Below are 17,922 nucleotides of genomic sequence, written 5' to 3' on the forward strand. Positions count from 1 at the left end.
ACCAATGCTGGCCCCACCAAAATGTTAGATCTGACATGGAAGTCCTCATCGGCTTCAAAACCACTCCTCATCAGCTCCAGAACCATTAGCGGGGGGCTTTCACCAGCCATTCGACACTAAGGTCCTCATCGGATCTTAAACCTCCTGCTCCCTACACCACCCAGTCCACTCCAAAGCAACCATAGACACCCAAACCATCCTTGACGTCAAAGCTTCAACCAACACCAAAGGCTGATTCAGCATCTATGCACCATCACCCATTAGATCACAAGGAGACACAGCCTTGTAAGCCTCCAACAACCCCCTCAAGAAGGATGTTGAGGCCCATACTCGAGCAGCTCCAGCTAGGACTGAACCCTAGGCAGCAGCACCATTTTATTGATCAGCTCAATGGGAAGATCAGCAGCAGGGTTCCTCCACCATCAGACCTTACCCCTCGCATGATTAAGCAGGCACTCAAGGAAGAGACTATGTTCCAGCCTTCCATACAACATCCTCCTTCAAAGAAGCATACAAACAGTTCTACTAGCACTATTTCTCTGCCACGTAGCTCCAAACCACTACCTCCCACACTTCCTCCACCAGCCACTCTGTTGTATATTCTCTATTCTTTTCTGTACTCCTTGTTATCTATGATTTCACCTCTCTATGCTCCTGTCTATAATTCTAGTATTGTTATGTGGACACAGAGGCTTGATGTTCTGTTGCTGGCAGTTTGCAGACTGATCAGCTGACGTTGGGTCCAGTGTTGCTGTGTTCCTGAATAAATCATCTATTGAAGTCTATTGAAAGTCCAGCTTCTTTACCACATTTTGGCGACGATCGAAAGCTGACCAGCACTAATCAAAATATCTTCAGCTAAAGATATCTACAAAAGTAAACGAATCTGGCACAGCAGAAGAGGACCCAGCGAAATAAAGAACCCATGTAATCCTCATGGGTTCATACAATTTTGTGAGAGGCGTCGGAGAGTGTAATCTGCCGGCCGGATTCTGAAAATTTGGATAAACATTTGAAAAAAATAAGAAATTTACCTCAACATCCGTTGACTTGTGAGTAGAGCGCGCAGCTCTGAAACGCTTCCTAGCAACCCCGTAGTGTTTTCTATTGAGCAACACGAAGCAATTTTTAGACCGGACACTGAGCCGGAGAAGGTGGAAGTGATGCATTACGCTTATGCGCAACGTGCGTTTCAAACGTGCGTTCCAAGTCTCGTTTTATCACGGCGGCCATCTTAGTTTGATTTTTAATGTTTCTCTGTTAACGAAGGAATTTTCACATGATAAAAACGAGAAGACTTCACACAATTGCTTGGGGCAGCGCACACTCAAAACGGACAGTGAAATATGAGGTAATTTATCTTTTTAAAAAACGAATATAGCAGGGTGCTGCTCGCAGCCGTTTGTTGGGACCAACTCGTGTGTATCATGGACTCTGCACATTGGGACCTACAGCCAACCCTCGGATTCATCGCCGCATGCTGACAGGGGCCGGGACTGCGAGACCCAGGGATCACCGCGCATCACCAACGCAGCGCACCTGGTGTCTCTTCCCGCCCCCTGCTTCTGTCTATTAACGGCTCGCGGCCCCCGCTTCGCGGGAGCCGCTCGCAGTCGTTTGTTGGGACCAACTCGTGTGTATCACGGACTCTGCACATTGGGACCTACAGCCAACCCTCGGATTCATCGCCCCATGCTGACAGGGGCCGGGACTGCGAGACCCAGGGATCACCGCGCATCACCAACGCAGCGCACCTGGTGTCTCTTCCCACCCCCTGCTACATTCATTTAACCACGCCCTTCACCGCGTACGCGGGACGTGCGCGGGCGTGCGTCGGGCTAAGACCGGGCAAAGGGCGGGCCGTTTGAGGCCGTTCGAGAACGGTCGAGACCGGGACCGGGCCATCCCCCTTGACTTGACTTGCAAAGATTGGAACTAATTTTGTGTGAAGATGACCACGAGGGAAACAAGGAGTAAAAGCACCTTGGCAGCAGCAGGAGATGCCAAAGGTACATTGGAAAATTATTTTGCTAAAGCTGGGTCACAACTGATCGATGAAATTACGGTCTTAGAGAGGCGCATTTCACAAGAATTAGACTGGGCGAGGAGATCCTCCATGGGCCCCTTGGCACAGGCCAAGTCCCCTGACAACAAACCTGAACACATTGCGAGCATTGAGAGCATCGAGCCTAACAATGAGACATCTGGTGTTGGTGATTCCCCCGTGAACCCAGATACATTAAATTCGACCTCATATAGCAGTGCAAAGGACCTTAGCGAATATGTCGACTTGAGCATGTTAAACCTGCCACCGATCCAACCCCACCCTATCCCACTCCTTACCGCAGCCCTCGCTCCCGATGTTAATACCACCAATGGCAAAGTCAGTAATCAACTGCAGGGGGCAAGGGAAGGAGATATTCCCAAAAGGAAAAGAGAAGTTCAAAACAAAGGGAAAAGGAAGGCAAAAATTCCCAAGCTTAACCCCACACCTGAGGTTAATAGTCCTGGCCTAACCATTACAAAGAACATGCCCACCGACACAACTGAGGTCACATCATCTGAGATAACTCTTGTAGAGACAACAGAACACAATAATATGAACCCCTTTGATACCTCTAGTGAGGATATTACGCTTGCGGACATAGGCACTCTTCTGAGGTCCCTACTAAGCTCTTTAGAAGCACGGTTAATTAAGATGGAAGCCAGGCTAGTGTCCATAGGGAAATTGACGGTGCAGCTAGCCGATAGCTTAAAAGCAGACAGTAGGGGCGGCGAGGGGGCGCAGAGATAAAGAATAAGAGGGATGACCCAGCTACCACCAAAATGGATAATAGTGTAGCATCTGTGGTCCAAAAGGCTAAATCAACCCCCTCCCAAAGCACGATCAAGCAATCTAAGGCCAAGGTAGCCAATTCTAATCAACCCACAACCCAACAAGTATCACAACCCCCCTCCCAAACTAAGCCCAAGCAGACCAAGGACAATACCCATGTTTCCAACGAGCCTCAGAAATTAACAGTACCAACAGTCGAGGCATCTGGGAATCCCAAGAAGTTCAGAGCAGTGAACTTGCCTCCGGAGGCGAGTCCTTACACGATAATTTTAGCAGGGGTTCCTGAGCTGAAAACCACCTTTAAGGAATCCACGGCCTCTTTAAAGAACAAGGTGGTTAGATGGCTATCTATGTACAGACCTCTCCTGCAAGGTATAACCAGCGAAGTTCTTATGGTAAGAAGGGTTCCATGGGTAGGCAGTTAAAAAAAAAACCATTAATGGAGATTGTGTCCTGACCAATTTCAGAGATCCCAGGACCGTCTCCTACATTTGTGGATGGTTCCCCGATGACCAAGGGAGCAACATCAAGTTCCTACCCCTTTCCTTCTTTTACCCCCGTCGAATTGTGAATGGGACGTGGAGAGATGGGGCAGCTTCCCAGAGAGGGGGGGTGGGTGGGATCTTAGTGGGAGAGGAAATTTTAACTACCCCAGAAGCCAACACCAAGCGAATTTCACAACAAACTCTGAGGAGGAGGGTTGGGAAATTTATCATGGGAGGGGAGGTGTTTGGGGGGGAATAAATAGAGGAGACTATCGTCCCAGAGCCCACCAGGCTATATACTTTCCTACATTCAATAGGTACAGCGAATTAGAAATGGTGGATTGACAGTTCAGGCGTAATGGCATGGAGTATTACCATTGCCACAGAGAGGGTGTGGAGGTAACTGCCACACCCCCTAGATCCATAAGCGATTCATTGATAGAGACAAGGCAGTCTGATGAACCGCGGCACAGTAGGGAGGTCAACAAAACCATTGCTGAGCCCCCCAGTAGAAGCAGGGAACCAGGAGAAGCACTAGGAGTTTTGGCTATAACAACAACGCCCCTGGGTAACTCAAACGATAACCCTCCCTCTTCCACTCCACCCTTAAACCCAAGGCCACCATCCTTGAAAATAATATCATGGAATGTGGCAGGCCTGGGAAATAAGCTGGACCATCAGGATTAGATTTCTTTTATTGACTCTAAAGACATATGCCTTTTTCAAGAAACCTGGGCAAGGGATGAGCACTCTCCCCATGGTTTTGCGACATTTTCCATTCCTGCGAAATAGGGGGTCAGGGGACGTCCGTCTGGAGGCCTCGCAGTATGGGTGGCAACCCATCTGGGATGCCAGGCTACACGACTCCCCCTGGCTTCAGAGGACATACTAGTTGTGCTGCTTGAATGGACAAACTCCCGCAGACTTGCCTTGATAAACGTATACTCTAGACCAGTAAACATATCACGAGAATTGCCTACTATTGAGGAATTGTCAGCTTTCCTTAACGAAATCCCCACGGGGATCCCATTTGTGGTGGGTGGGGATCTGAACTCACACTTTGAGCCTCTTGCAGGCCTCCTGGATGGTTCGTCCCTAGAGGAGGATGCTAGATGGCTAGTTCCCCCAACGGTAGCTCCTCCCCCTAGAGCATGGACCCCACTTGCTTTACAGATTACCGCCCTGACCCTTAAACATGGACTCAGGGCGTGTAATGGGCGCACCAAAGCTGATAATCCTAGCAAATATACCTTCAATAGAGTGGGCAGGGAGTCAAGAATAGACTGTGTCCTAGTCCAACTGTCCTCGTGGTCGCATATTATTGATTTTAGGGTGTTAGATAGAGTAGATAGTGACCATAACGCCCTAGAATTGGATTATGCTGTCCCTGGTAAGGAGGGTAGGGACCATGCTACGGTGGTGACAAATTCAGGCCTTCTCCTTGAAAACAACAGAAAGAGAGTAAGGTGGGAAAAATTGGCTAGCAGCAGAGAAAAATTACCCAGCCTTTATACGAGACTCGTTCCCTTAGTGTGGAACCCAGCTCACGGGAAACCCATAAATTATTGTGGTTGGCACATGAGGAACTCGTTAGGACCTTGGCAACAGATCTCTTCTCCAAGGCTCATAGTAAAGGCGCCGGCTCCCACCGTTCCACATGGTACAATGCCGCATGTCGCAAGGCAAAGGGGGATCTCCTGTCTTCTATTAAGGAGGGTAACACTGACTGGAGATACAGGTTAGAAGACGGGAATACAAGAAATTGGTCAACAATGCTAAGATGGAATGGGATCAGGATAAATGGGAGGAACTTTCTAGCTCTTTAGCCGTCAGGGACTCCCGCAAGTTCTGGCGTATTGTCAACACGGGGTCTGAAGACCTAGCACCAGCAATAGAACCTAATATTGCACCAAGTGTATGGCAAGAACACTTTCAGTCCCTCTACACAGAGGAAATTGGGGCCAAACGTTATTTTTCCCCAATCGTTGTGAACCATGTAGAGGGGGACCTCTTTATAGAAAAGGAGGTCAGAGTTGCGATTGCGGGCCTGTCATTGAGAAAAGCGCCGGGGCTGGATGGTCTTCCAGGCGACCTGTTTAAACAGGAGCCTGATGTATGGGCCCCCTACCTATTGGTAATGTTCAATGCTGTTTTGAAGGGCATGGATGTGCCTTGTACTTGGCTGGGCGCAGAGGTTGTTCCTATATTCAAGAAGGGTTCGCCTTTGCTCCCAGCCAATTACAGGCCTATCAGCCTTATAGACGTGTCTCAGAAGCTTTTTGGGAGGCTTATATTAGATCGGCTTCAGAATTGGCTTGAGGAAACTGCTACTCTGAGCCCATATCAGGCGGGTTTTAGAAGGGGGGTATCTACAACTGACCAGATATTCCGCCTAAACCTCATCTATTGGAGGACCGCACTAATCGAGGGGGGCAGCTTGTACACTGTGTTCGTGGACTTGCGAGCCGCCTTCGATTTGGTGCCAAGATCAAAATTATGGAGTGTGCTGGCAGATATAGGTGTCCCGGTAGATATTCTATCTATCCTGATGAAATTACATCAGAACAACTTTGCACGTGTCAGGTGTGGCAGGAATGGGAACCTTATGGATAGATTCCCCGTTGACAGAGGGGTGAGACAGGGCTGTGTGCTTGCACCGACCCTGTTCTGCCTCTTTGTGAACGGGGTAATCGCCCACCTGACCAGGATCGGTGACATTGACGCCCCCAAATTGGATGGCAGCAGGGTGCCCGCTATTATGTTTGCGGACGACACCCTGCTGCTGTTGAAATCCCCTATGGGAATCCAAAGGGTACTGGATGGGTTTTTGGAATTTTGCACGGAGAGGGGACTTGATATCAACGCCTCTAAAACAAAATATATGATCCTAAACCCCACTCCCTCAACACGCCCTAATCCCCTGCTTGGTTCAGTCCGATTAGAAAGGGTCTCCACATTTGAGTACCTAGGGGTAACCCTAAATGAGAAAATGACCTGGGTAACACATAAGACCAAAGTCAACATGAAACTGGTGCAGTTAGTGGGTGGTATTTCAAGGATGGCGAAGAACTCTACATATCGTCCACTCGGTCCTGTTATCCAAATCTACAAATCACAGGCCCGTTACTTATGGGGGTGAACTGTGGGGTCACACTTCTGCCCAAAAGCTGATGCTTACGGAAAACAAATTCATCAGGCAGCTGGTAGCTCTCCCCTCAAGCACGCCGTTGTTCCCTCTGAGATTGGACTTGGGTATCAGGCCAAACGCTGAGGAATTGGGACTCAAGCCATTAACTTTTTGGCGACGACTGTGGAGCAGTAAAGAACTCATTAACTACAGGACTGAGCTCCAGGAGTTTTTAAATGTACCAAATGTCGCCCATATCCCATGGTTATGCTTCATAAAAAGGTCACTTGAGACCCTAGGTCTATCAGAACTCTGGACTGACCCGGCAAATGCAAGTATCAGGATTACACGTAAAGTACTGTCAAAGCTTATTACGAACTAAAGCTTACTGTTGCCTTGGATGCCATGCGGGTGGATTCTTTAACAAACCTATTTATTCAAAGTAGAGACTTTTATTCCCTGGAATATGTTTTGGATGGTATGACTCCTGTGTTAACTAGGAAGCTATTTCTGCAGTGGCGATATGGTTCACTACTTCTAAGGTCATTCACCAGTACCTGGTCTTCACCTCCTGACTACTGAGTGCTGCCCGGCATGCGCGCATTTCCAAGAAAATGACTCACACGTGGTATTTTTCTGCAAACCCTACCGAAAAATCAGGAAATACTGGCTCATCCCCCTTCTCAAAAATATGGGCTTCAAACACTTTTTTCCTACGTACAGAATCCTAAAGACTGATCTGTCCCCCCCGATAGTGTTTGCAGTGGCAAAGTATCTAACGGCAATGTGGCACGCACGTTCACGCTTTTTGAAGGCGGACCTGGACTTTTAATTCTTTTTACAAACTTTCTCGTCAACTGGTTTTAAGCATCATTACTGCTAATCTGACTTACATCTTATAGATCAAGTTATATAATCATTGTTTATTGGATTGTGTAAATTTCATACGAATTTGGATGTCTGTATATCTTTTATGATCTTATTGGTCGAAATAAAGATTTCAAACGTTAACGAATATAACAGTGTATGGAAAATAAATGAGGAAATAACAAGTAAAGGTGAGAATATAAAGTGGAAGCAATTTGACATTTGAGTGCCAAATTATCGAAATGAGATTTGTGTGAAGAATATGACTTGTGCCCCAACATTATAAGAAAGAAGTTGGAAATAAATTAGTTAAATCCTGACTTATTTTGTTATTTTCAATTTTAAAAAAATGGCCCAGCAAATCAACATGCCTGACGAGTACAAAGAGGCTACTTCAAGACTCGAAGTTAGGTTTGCAAACGGGGAAAACCTTGTTATGAATCGTTATAAATTTTACATGCAAAAACAGAAACATGAGGAATCAATTGATGACTTTACGGAAAGTTCTCTCAAAGGAGCAACAAAGTGTAACTTTGGGGCAATGTGTGACGAACTCATACGTGACCAGTTAATAGTGCAATGCAACAATCGAAAAATCCAAGAGAGGTTGTGGGCAGCCAAAACTCCCACTTTGAAAGTGGCAATTGATCTTGCAAAGGTCATTGAAGAATCTGAGAAGTGCATAAAAGTCATTGAGAATTCTAAAAAAAAGAACCAAGAACAGGAAGTCTCGGAAGTGTCTGAGAAAAGCAATGACTACGACATAGAACAAAACCTAGAAGGTTCAGTAGCAGTTGTAAAAAACAAATTTAGAACCAACTTTAAGAAAAACACTACAACGAACAAGTTTTGCACAAGGTGTGGTAGCAATTCACACACGTCAGAGGCAACATTTTGCTTTGCGGCCAACAAACAATGCCTCAAGTGTGGTCGTCTAGGGCATTTTTAAAAAGTGTGTAAAACAAAGAATAAGCAAATAGTTGTTTTTGTGGAAGATTGCCCAGAGGAATATCCTTCAGTGAGAAACAAATTGTTGATTGTAGACGATATCGATGTTATCAATGAGGACGATAAAAGACAGAACAGACCCAGAGCGGATTTTGGAATCGATGGGAGAAATGTTTCACTCATGGTGGACACTGGTTCACGTTATACAATCATTCCTCAGTCCACTTTCAAAATGTTATGGGACAAGAAAGACTTATTAGAGAGTGACATTTCTCCAAAGGGGTTCCAAGGAGAGACTATAGACATTCTAGGTTACTTTGAGTCGGATATTGTCTTTAAAATAGATGCACACATGGCAAAGTATATGTGTCTTATGATGGTCCACCGATCTTGGGGTGGGTTCATCAGTACAACTTCTATATCATCATAAACCCAAGGGCACCCGACCAAGTCATGGTTTTAGATGATGACTCTATTGAAGCTATACTAAAAGAATTTTGTGTTGTTTTCAAAAGTGATCTGGGAGAATTGAAGGGTTATTCTCACTTGATCAAGTTAAAAGACAACTGCTTACCCATTCAACACAAATTGAGAAGGGTTCCTTTGGCCATTAGACATGAAGTAAAATTGTTACTTGAGGAGATGTTGCAGAGTGGAGTTATCGAACCGGTAGAGGCATCTCCTTGGGTTTCTCCGGTCGTAATTTCTAAAAAATCTGATGGCAAATTAAGGTTCTGTGTAGATCTAAGGTCTTTAAACAAATGTGTCATTGCCGATACATTTCCATTACCAAATATAACTGAATTGGTATCCACTCTTGATGGTGCAAAATACTTTTCGAAGTTGGACCTCAAGAGTGCGTACCATCAGATAGTTACACGACAGTTGCAAGCATTTCACAGCTTTTATCACTACTGAAGGAGTTTTCCAATTTACCCGTCTTCCCTTTGGCTTGATTTCAGCAGCCAGTGTTTTCCAATGCATGGTTGCAGAAATTTTTAAGGGGTTGAAGAAGGTTGTATACTTCCAAGATGATATTCTTGTTTTTGGCAAATCAATTTCAGATCACAACCATACACTCAGAGAGGTTTTGCTGAGGATTGTGGATGCAGGTCTTACACTACGTAGGGAAAAGTGTGCATTTCTTGTGGAACAAATTGAATATCTGGGACATAAAATTTCAGTATCTGGAATAAAACCTAAAAAGGATTTGTTAGTAGCAATACGGTCAGCTCCACCTCCAAAAGACAAAGATCAATTGAGATCTTTTATGGGGCTAGTAGAGTACTATTCAAAGTTTGTTGAGAAATTTTCAGAAAAAACAATTCCTTTGAGGGCCTTGCTTAAAAAAGGTTGTAAATTAGCTTGGGGGCAGGAACAGGATTTTACTTTTAATCAAATTAAAAGTGATATTTGCGAGGCAAAAGTTCTTGCACCCTTTGATACTAGGTGTGCTTCAATACTCATGGTTGATGCGAGTGCAACAGGATTAGGTGCGGTTCTTCTACAAAAACAGGGTGCAGCTGAGTGCCCTGTTGCTTTTGCCTCTAGAACATTGTCAACATCAGATAAAAACTATAGTGTGATAGAGAAAGAGGCATTAGCAGCTGTGTGGGGTGTGTACTATTTTCGCACATATCTTTGGGGTATCAGTTTCATTCTCAAAATTGATCACAAGCCTTTAATTAATATTTTGTCCCCAGGTGGTGCAGTTAAGGGTTCGCCTAGATTGGCGAGATTAGCAGCAAAGTTACAGGATTTCCACTTTGAGACACAACATGTCCAAGGTTGGAGGAATTTGCAAGCAGATTGCTTTTCTAGACTTGCTGGTGATTCTAATCAAGAAGATTTAAAGAATGAGTTCATGGATGAAAGCGTGGCTTGGATTCAGGAGGTTGTTTCTATTGGTGAGGGTTCATTTTCAAAGGATGAATGGGTCAAAGCAATGCATAGTGATCATACCTTGAAGGAAGTAGTAAACATGGTCAGGCATGGGAAAAGGAGAGAGAGTTGTCTTCAGGTTGCTGTTCGTCCGTATGTTAACATTTTGGATGAACTATCTACGTGTGGTGATGATATTTTGTTGCGTAATGACAACATTGTTCCTCCTTCGGATCTTAGGAGAAAACTCATCTCTATTTCATATGAGGGACATTTGGGGCAGACTTTGACACAACAAAGGTTAAAAACGAATTTCTGGTGGCCAGGGATGGACGCACAAGTTTGAAGTTGGGTTGAGTCGTGTGCGACATGTAAGGGAAGTGAAAAAAGGTTGAAAGTTGATGTTGGCTCAATTGTGGGTAAGATCAACTCTCCAGATATTCCTTGGCATACTATTTGCTTAGATTTTATTGGGCCAATAGAGGAACTTAATATGCATCAACGTTTTGCTATAGTTTGTGTAGACCTTTACAGCAAGTGGTTGAGTTTGTGAAGGATATTACTACAGACACCACTATCAGATTCATGAAGTTACTTTTTTAGGGAGAAGGTTATCCTAATGTTATCATCACTGATAATGGGACACAGTTGGTTTCACACAGTATGCGTTTTTTCCTTTCTCACTGTGGTGTGTCTCATCATCGTACCTCCCTGTACAATCCACAGGGTAATGGCCTTTGTGAGAGGTTAAATAGACTTGCAAAGGCACCATTCAATTGGCATTCTCAAGTGAGAGAAATGTTTGTGATCTGGTTCAAGAAATGGTATGTGTTTATCGCACTACTGTTCATTGTGGAAAAAATAAATCTCCTTTTGAACTTATGCGTGGAAGGGTTCCTGGAACAAAGTTGAATCCTTCTTGGGTTAATGATCTTTTCACAAGACATCTCACTGTGTGTGATGAGAATGTGTGTGATAAGAAAGTTTATAATGAAATGTGCAAAGGTGATTTGGTGAAGGTTAAACCCGGGAGGATCTCAAAAGGTTTGAGCAAGTTTAGGGGTCCGTTCTGTGTCAGAGGTTTTTCCACAATATGTGATTCTTTCTAATGGAGAAAAATGGAACATGAGGAGAGTTGCTTTATACCAAAAAATGCATTGTTAGTCAAAGAGATTTCCTTGGAAAGTGATGTTGTTGACTCTTGCTCTAAGAGTAGTGGCTACATGTTTTCATCTCCAGATCATTGTGTTCCATTTTCCTCTCCTTTTGATAGGAATTGTGATGGGGGTGGTGATGTCTCGGATTCTGGTTTTTAAACCATCCAGAATTCAGTCATTGAATCTTCTCTTCCTCAAACTTCTTCCTCAGAAACTTGTTCCAAAGTTACAAGGTATCGTAAACCTACCATTTATTTGAATGATTGTTTGTAATTAATTTTTATGTTTTTTTTGTTTGCAAAGAGGGAAGATGTGTTGTATAGTCTCTATTACTTTCTGTACTCCTTGTTATCTATGATTTCACCTCTCTATTCTCCTGTCTATAATTCTGGAATTGTTATGTGGACACTGAGGCTTGATGTTCTGTTGCTGGCAGTTTGCAGACTGATCAGCTGACGTTGGGTCCAGCGTTGCTGTGTTCCTGAATAAATCATCTATTGAAGTCTATTGAGAGTCCAGCTTCTTTACCACACACTCCACTAGCCGTGCCAGGGTCATCTTACTCCATCTTTCTCCACAGCACTCCATAAGGGCCATTTGATTCCCATCGCCAAGCAATATGTGAGCGGGCCCAGATGTTAATCTATGAGAGGATTATAACATGGATACACTAGATTATCTTGTTCTGGATCACTTTTCTATTAAAGTCGCCCTTCCAGAAGACACATTCTCATATCACAAGGTCATTCATTGGGCTGCCGCCTACCACCAAGTGGATATATATGTAGTGCAGGAGGAAAAGGACCTACTTGTGTAGACTCTTCAAATCCGAGAGATTTGTCTAATTCCTCCCCATTTTATAGGGGGTGTTAAAATCTGTCCCAGAATTTTTTAAAGACACCATTGAAGCCAGGATGGTCAGCCTATGGGCTTAAAATGTTTAAATCATTCCCCAGCTTCCGCAAATGCATCAAGGGCCATGTTTCTCTGGACTCTCTAGTTATCCACTTTGCAAGCTCCCACCCAGGTTACTAGCAATGCTCCTGCTCCAGACAAGGAAAGTACGAGAATAGACGTAGCTGGTTAAAAGGTAGCAGCAGAAGCAACTACCCACCAGCGAATAGTCTATTCAGTAGCCCTCCAAGCGTGCTACATTAGAGCACAGTGAAAGGAGATGGAGGGCCTCCTCAAACATGTTCCAAAGCGATATTTGAAAGGGGTGGAGGAAATCGTGTTGGAAGGGAAGGCAATTTCTATCGTTGTTTGCTGGATGCCACTAATACATGTAGATTTAAACTTTATCTTTGCTGATGGATATATAGCAAAGATATATAGGTGGTTGGGTTGCACAGTTATTCATGAGTATGCATATGTAACTGATAGCCTAGTTTGATATATACAATGCTTTAATGTGAATTGGGGGCTACAGTAATTCACGGTTAATATGTAACTGATAGCCCTGTTTAAAATATACAATGTTTTAATGTGATTTTAAGCGCATATTTTTTATATGTATCGCCTTATAACCACTTTTTCATACAGAAAATAAAGAATAGACATATGGATATGATGTGAGATTGGAAGCCCTGATTTGAACATGCAGTGCTGTAGAACATCTTGTGGTGAGAGGGTATGGATATTATAGGGTCCCTGAAATATATGAGGGGTCTAGGTTTTGCCTGTATCATTTAGTCTATGGATCTATATGGAGGGTGGTAGAGTTTTCTTTAGCCTCGGATGTGCAACCTAACTGAGATGGTGTACTATGTGTTTTTTGCATGCTGGCATTATGAGATAATGCCAGATCTGTTGTTATGTGCTCATGAGTTATTGTTTATTTATTTGGTTTTTAACCCCTTGGCCACGGCGGTAATTCCGTCGCGGCGCTGGGGGGCGAGGGGGGGTCGGGCGGCGCCGCCATGCTCATGAAGGAACCACCCCGTCACGAGCCACGTGCGCTCTGTGCTCATGACGGAGTGGTTCCGTCACGGCCCGCCCGCTAATTAAAACCGCCATGCAGGCGCGGAATTGCTGCAGCGTGGGCGGGGTGGCCGCGCCGTGGTGGAACCACTCCGTCATTAGCACAGCGCGCCCGTGGCTCGTGACGGAGTGGTTCCGTCATGAGCACGGAACAGGTTAATTTTGTATTATTATTATTTTCTTTATTATTATTATTATTTTTAGATATCATTATCTGTTAGTAATACCCGGATTAACTTTTTGGATGTATGGAGTTTAGATAAAGAGGGCAAATTAGAGGTTAGTCTTTATACGAAACCTACAAATAGGAATACCATTCTAGAATTCAAGAGTGGGCACCCAAGAAGCCTCAAAGAAAATTTGCCCTATGGGCAATTTTTAAGGATTCGCTGCAATTGTTCCAATAAGGATGATTATTTTGATAACGCGGAAATCCTACAAAAGAATCTCTGTGCTAGAGGTTTACCCAAGGAAACTGGTGAGATTTGCCCACAAAATGGCTTGGTATACCCCACGTGAAAGCTTGTTAACACCGAAAATAAAGGAGGAAGTAGAACAAATGACATGTGTTCTTACCTTCGATCCGAAATCCAATAAAGTCAAACAAATAATTTGGAAAAATTGGAGACTGATTGAACATCTGAATATACCTAAACCACTTTTTGCCTTTAAGAAAGGTAGAAATCTGAGACAACACCTTGTCGGAGCGACTAGGGGACCATTGATCAAAAAAGACAGAAGAAGTCTACTGGGTCTTCTGACATTGGTTGGACACTACCGGTGTACCAACTGTGTCGCATGCGCAAGCACGACAGACTCAAAATCTGTCTTCATCAATAACAATACACATACTAGGCAGACCCTTTCGAACTGTAACACCATAAATGTGGTGTATGTGGTGACTTGCCTGTGTGGGCAATCATATATTGGCCAAACGACCCAGGTGGTCAAAATGCAAAATTGCCAAAATAAATCCCGTATAAGATGTAGGACCCTAGCAGCACCATTGGTGCAGCACTATGAGTATGGGCATAGTGAAGATGACCTGGTCTGGTCTGTATTGGTTGTGATCAAGGCAGGCAACAAAGGAGAATTAGAGATATCCTACAGCTGTAGATGGTTTGAACGACAGAAATGAACTATGGGCATTGATCTAGATGTATTCATCCCTGCATGTAGATTTATGTATCCGGACTTTAGCTTTGCTGAAGGATATATAGGTGGTTGGGTTGCACAGTTATTCATAGGTATTAATATGTAACTGATAGCCCGGTTTGATATATACAATGCTTTAATGTGAATTGGGAGGTACAGTTATTCATGGTTATGCATATGTAACTGATAGCCCTGTTTAAAATATACAACGCTTTAATGTGATTTTTAAGCGCGTATTTTTTATATGTTTTGCCTTATAACCACTTATTCATACAGAGAATAAAGGATAGACATATGGATATGATGTGAGATTGGAAGCCCTGAATTGAACATGCAGCGCTGTAGAACATCTTGTTGGTGAGTGGGTATGGATATTATAAGGTCCCTGAAATATATGAGGGGGCTAGGCTTTGCCTGTATCATGTAGTCTATGGATCTATATGGAGGGTGGTAGAGTTTTCTTTAGCCTCGAATGTGCAACCCAATTGAGATGGTGTACTATGTGTTTTTTGCATGCTGGCATTATGAGATAATGCCAGATCTGTTATGTGCTCATGAGTTATTGTTTATTTATTTGGTTTTTAACCCCTTGGCCGCAGCGGTAATTCCGCCGCGGCGCTGGGGGGGGGGGCTCTCGCGGCGCCTCCATGCTTGTGACGGAACCACCCCGTCACGAGCCACGGGCGTGCTGTGCTCATGACGGAGTGGTTCCGTCACGGCCCGCCCGCTAATTAAAACCGCCGCGCGGGCGCGGAATTGCTGCAGCGTGGGCGGGGTGTCCCCGCCGTGGTGGAACCACTCCGTCATTAGCACAGGGTTCCCGTGGCTCATGACGGAGTGGTTCCGTCACGGCCCGCCCGCTAATTAAAACCGCCGCGCGGGCGCGGAATTGCTGCAGCGTGGGCGGGGTGGCCGCGCCGTGGAGGAACCACTCCGTCATTAGCACAGGGTTCCCGTGGCTCGTGACGGAGTGGTTCCGTCACGAGCACGGAATCGGTTAATTTTGTATTATTATTATTTTCTTTATTATTATTTTTCGATATTATTATCTGTTAGTAACACCCGGATTAACTTTTTGGATGTATGGATTTTAGATAAAGAGGGCAAATTAGAGGTTAGTCCGTATACTAAACCTACAAATAGGAATACCCTTCTAGAATTCAAGAGTGGCCACCCAAGAAGCCTCAAAGAAAATTTGCCCTATGGGCAATTTTTAAGGATTCACCTGAGGTTCTTTAATTTCGACTCCATTTTACATTTACCGCCATTTTGTGTTGCCTTTACACAGGCTGCTTGATTCACGAAGTGTCTCTGCCCCTTGGACTGCAACGTGTAATAAACTCCCTCCGTCCTTGTTTTGAAACCCATCTCAGGCACCAGCCGGCCTAACTAATCCTTGTCTGGACTACCTAATCTCTATATCAACTATCTGTTAGCCTTTAGTATTCTTCTCTTGCCGTATCTTATCTTTTGGCCTTCACCATTCTCTCCTTGTGTTTTCCTATTTTACAACCTTTCTTTTGAAGCATACAGACATGTCCTGCCATTGCAACACTAAACCATGGGTACCAGTATTGATTAACTCCAGGGGCTGGATAACAGACAAACATGTAAGCATAGAGCATTCTGGTTGCACAACACCTTGTTTTCAAACTCTTCTGATTGGCTAAAACTTTGTGCATTGGGTGTATGTTTGTACAGATGTATTTTTGCTATAAAAGATTGTGAGCCATGGAGTAAAGTGGCATGTCTCCTGAGAACCTACTTGGTGTACTTCTTGAGAAGGATCCTTTAATGTCCCACTTGTTAAGATCGCCCCCGCCCTATGTATAAGGTGCTAATGCACCCCCGCTTTTGTTACCAGTCCAGCAACCTGTTATTCTCCCACCAGCTCCAGCTCCTGCACCCCCACTACAGCCCTTTGTGGCACTACCACTACCGCCAGCTTCTCTGCCTCCAGCCCCTCTGCCTTCGGCTCCCTGGCCTCCGACTTCTTTGCCTCAGCCTTCCCTGCCCTCGACCTCCGTTCTACCTGTTGCCTCTTCTCCTGCTCCGTCTCATACCTTATCTCCTGTTTTTCTGTCAACTTCCCCTTCAGTCCGTCAGCGGATGGTTGAGACTGTTTCTGGTCTCTTTTCTCCTCTCTTTGGGTCAGTAAGTCTGACTCCTGTTCTTCCTCGTAGGCAGACACAAAGCTCACTCCCAGATTCCCAAGAACGAGAGGCGTTAATGGGTCTTGCTCACAAGTGGATCCAGAGTGATCTCGAATATACTGTTCCAGATATCATGAATACTTTTGAGCAGTGGGATGCCCCTGTACAAAGATTCGTTTTCAATGCCATGTGTGACATACTAGGTCAGGAATGGGAGGTTACAGGATTGGGTTTGGCTCCCAAGGGTTTGCTGGATATTAGGACTGATTTTGATAGGCACGGCGCCTAGATGGGCAACAGTCGGTTCCCCGGCTGAAGCTCTTGAATAGGCTTTCAGCCCTTTTTAGGCTGGAAGAGTGTGATTGACTACATCTGAGGCCTGAGTCAGCAGGAGTATCAACCCAAAGGCAGGAGGAACCTTGCACAACCACTCAAGACATTGTGCCTGGTGGTATGGTGGGGTCAGGGAGGCTTTGCCCCCGGATTAAGGCATCCATATTGGTGGGAACAATATAATACATATAATGTTCTGTCATGGAATATTGCAGGTTTAGCCGGGAAAATTCAGGACCCGATATAGCTGCAGTTTATCAGGCAGTTCTCTGTGATTTGTCTGCAGGAGACCTGGCTGGTTGACTGTAGCCTATCGTTGGAGGGTTATAAAGCTTTCTTTGTCCCCGCAATACTGTCAGCACAAGGCAGAGCTAGTGGTGGTTTGGCCATATTTATAGCATTGGCAGTGTCCTGTAAGATCCAGCAATTCCCTTTTTTTTAATAAAGACACTCAAGCAATCATTCCGAAAAGAGAAAAGAACAGTCTGGGAATCATTAATTTCTATAATACTATGGCTTTATAGGGGGAGTGTAAAATTGCTCAGTTAAGCACCCTTTTAAGGAAGATGTGTGGCTCTGTAACAAATAGCCTTATGATAATGTGAGATTTTAACATCCACCCTTGTGGTGACCCGGCAACTGTCTGTATGGAGGAGCTGGGGTGTGGAAGGATGCGGGGCTTTCATTTTGAGCACTCGGCACAGGGGGATGCCCTCAGCAGCATGCTCATCCTTTTTGATCTGCTTCCATTAATGACATTTTCTGCCTCGCTTAGTAAACAGCTTGTACCCTCGTTTAAAGGCCGGTATAAGGGCTCTTTCATTGATCATATTCTGATCTCTGATGGTTTACAGAGCTATTTTCAAAGGTGTGCAATCATAGAAAGTGCATTTAGTGACCATAATCCCGTCTGTGCACTTCTGTGGGGTGGAGGGGAGGGGGGGTGCTGTTGTTGAGTCAAGACAGGATTTCGGTGGCGGGCAAGATGAAACTTACAGAC

This window comes from Lissotriton vulgaris, chromosome 7 (assembly GCF_964263255.1).
Source record: "Lissotriton vulgaris chromosome 7, aLisVul1.2, whole genome shotgun sequence".
Taxonomy (NCBI): Eukaryota; Metazoa; Chordata; class Amphibia; order Caudata; family Salamandridae; genus Lissotriton; species Lissotriton vulgaris.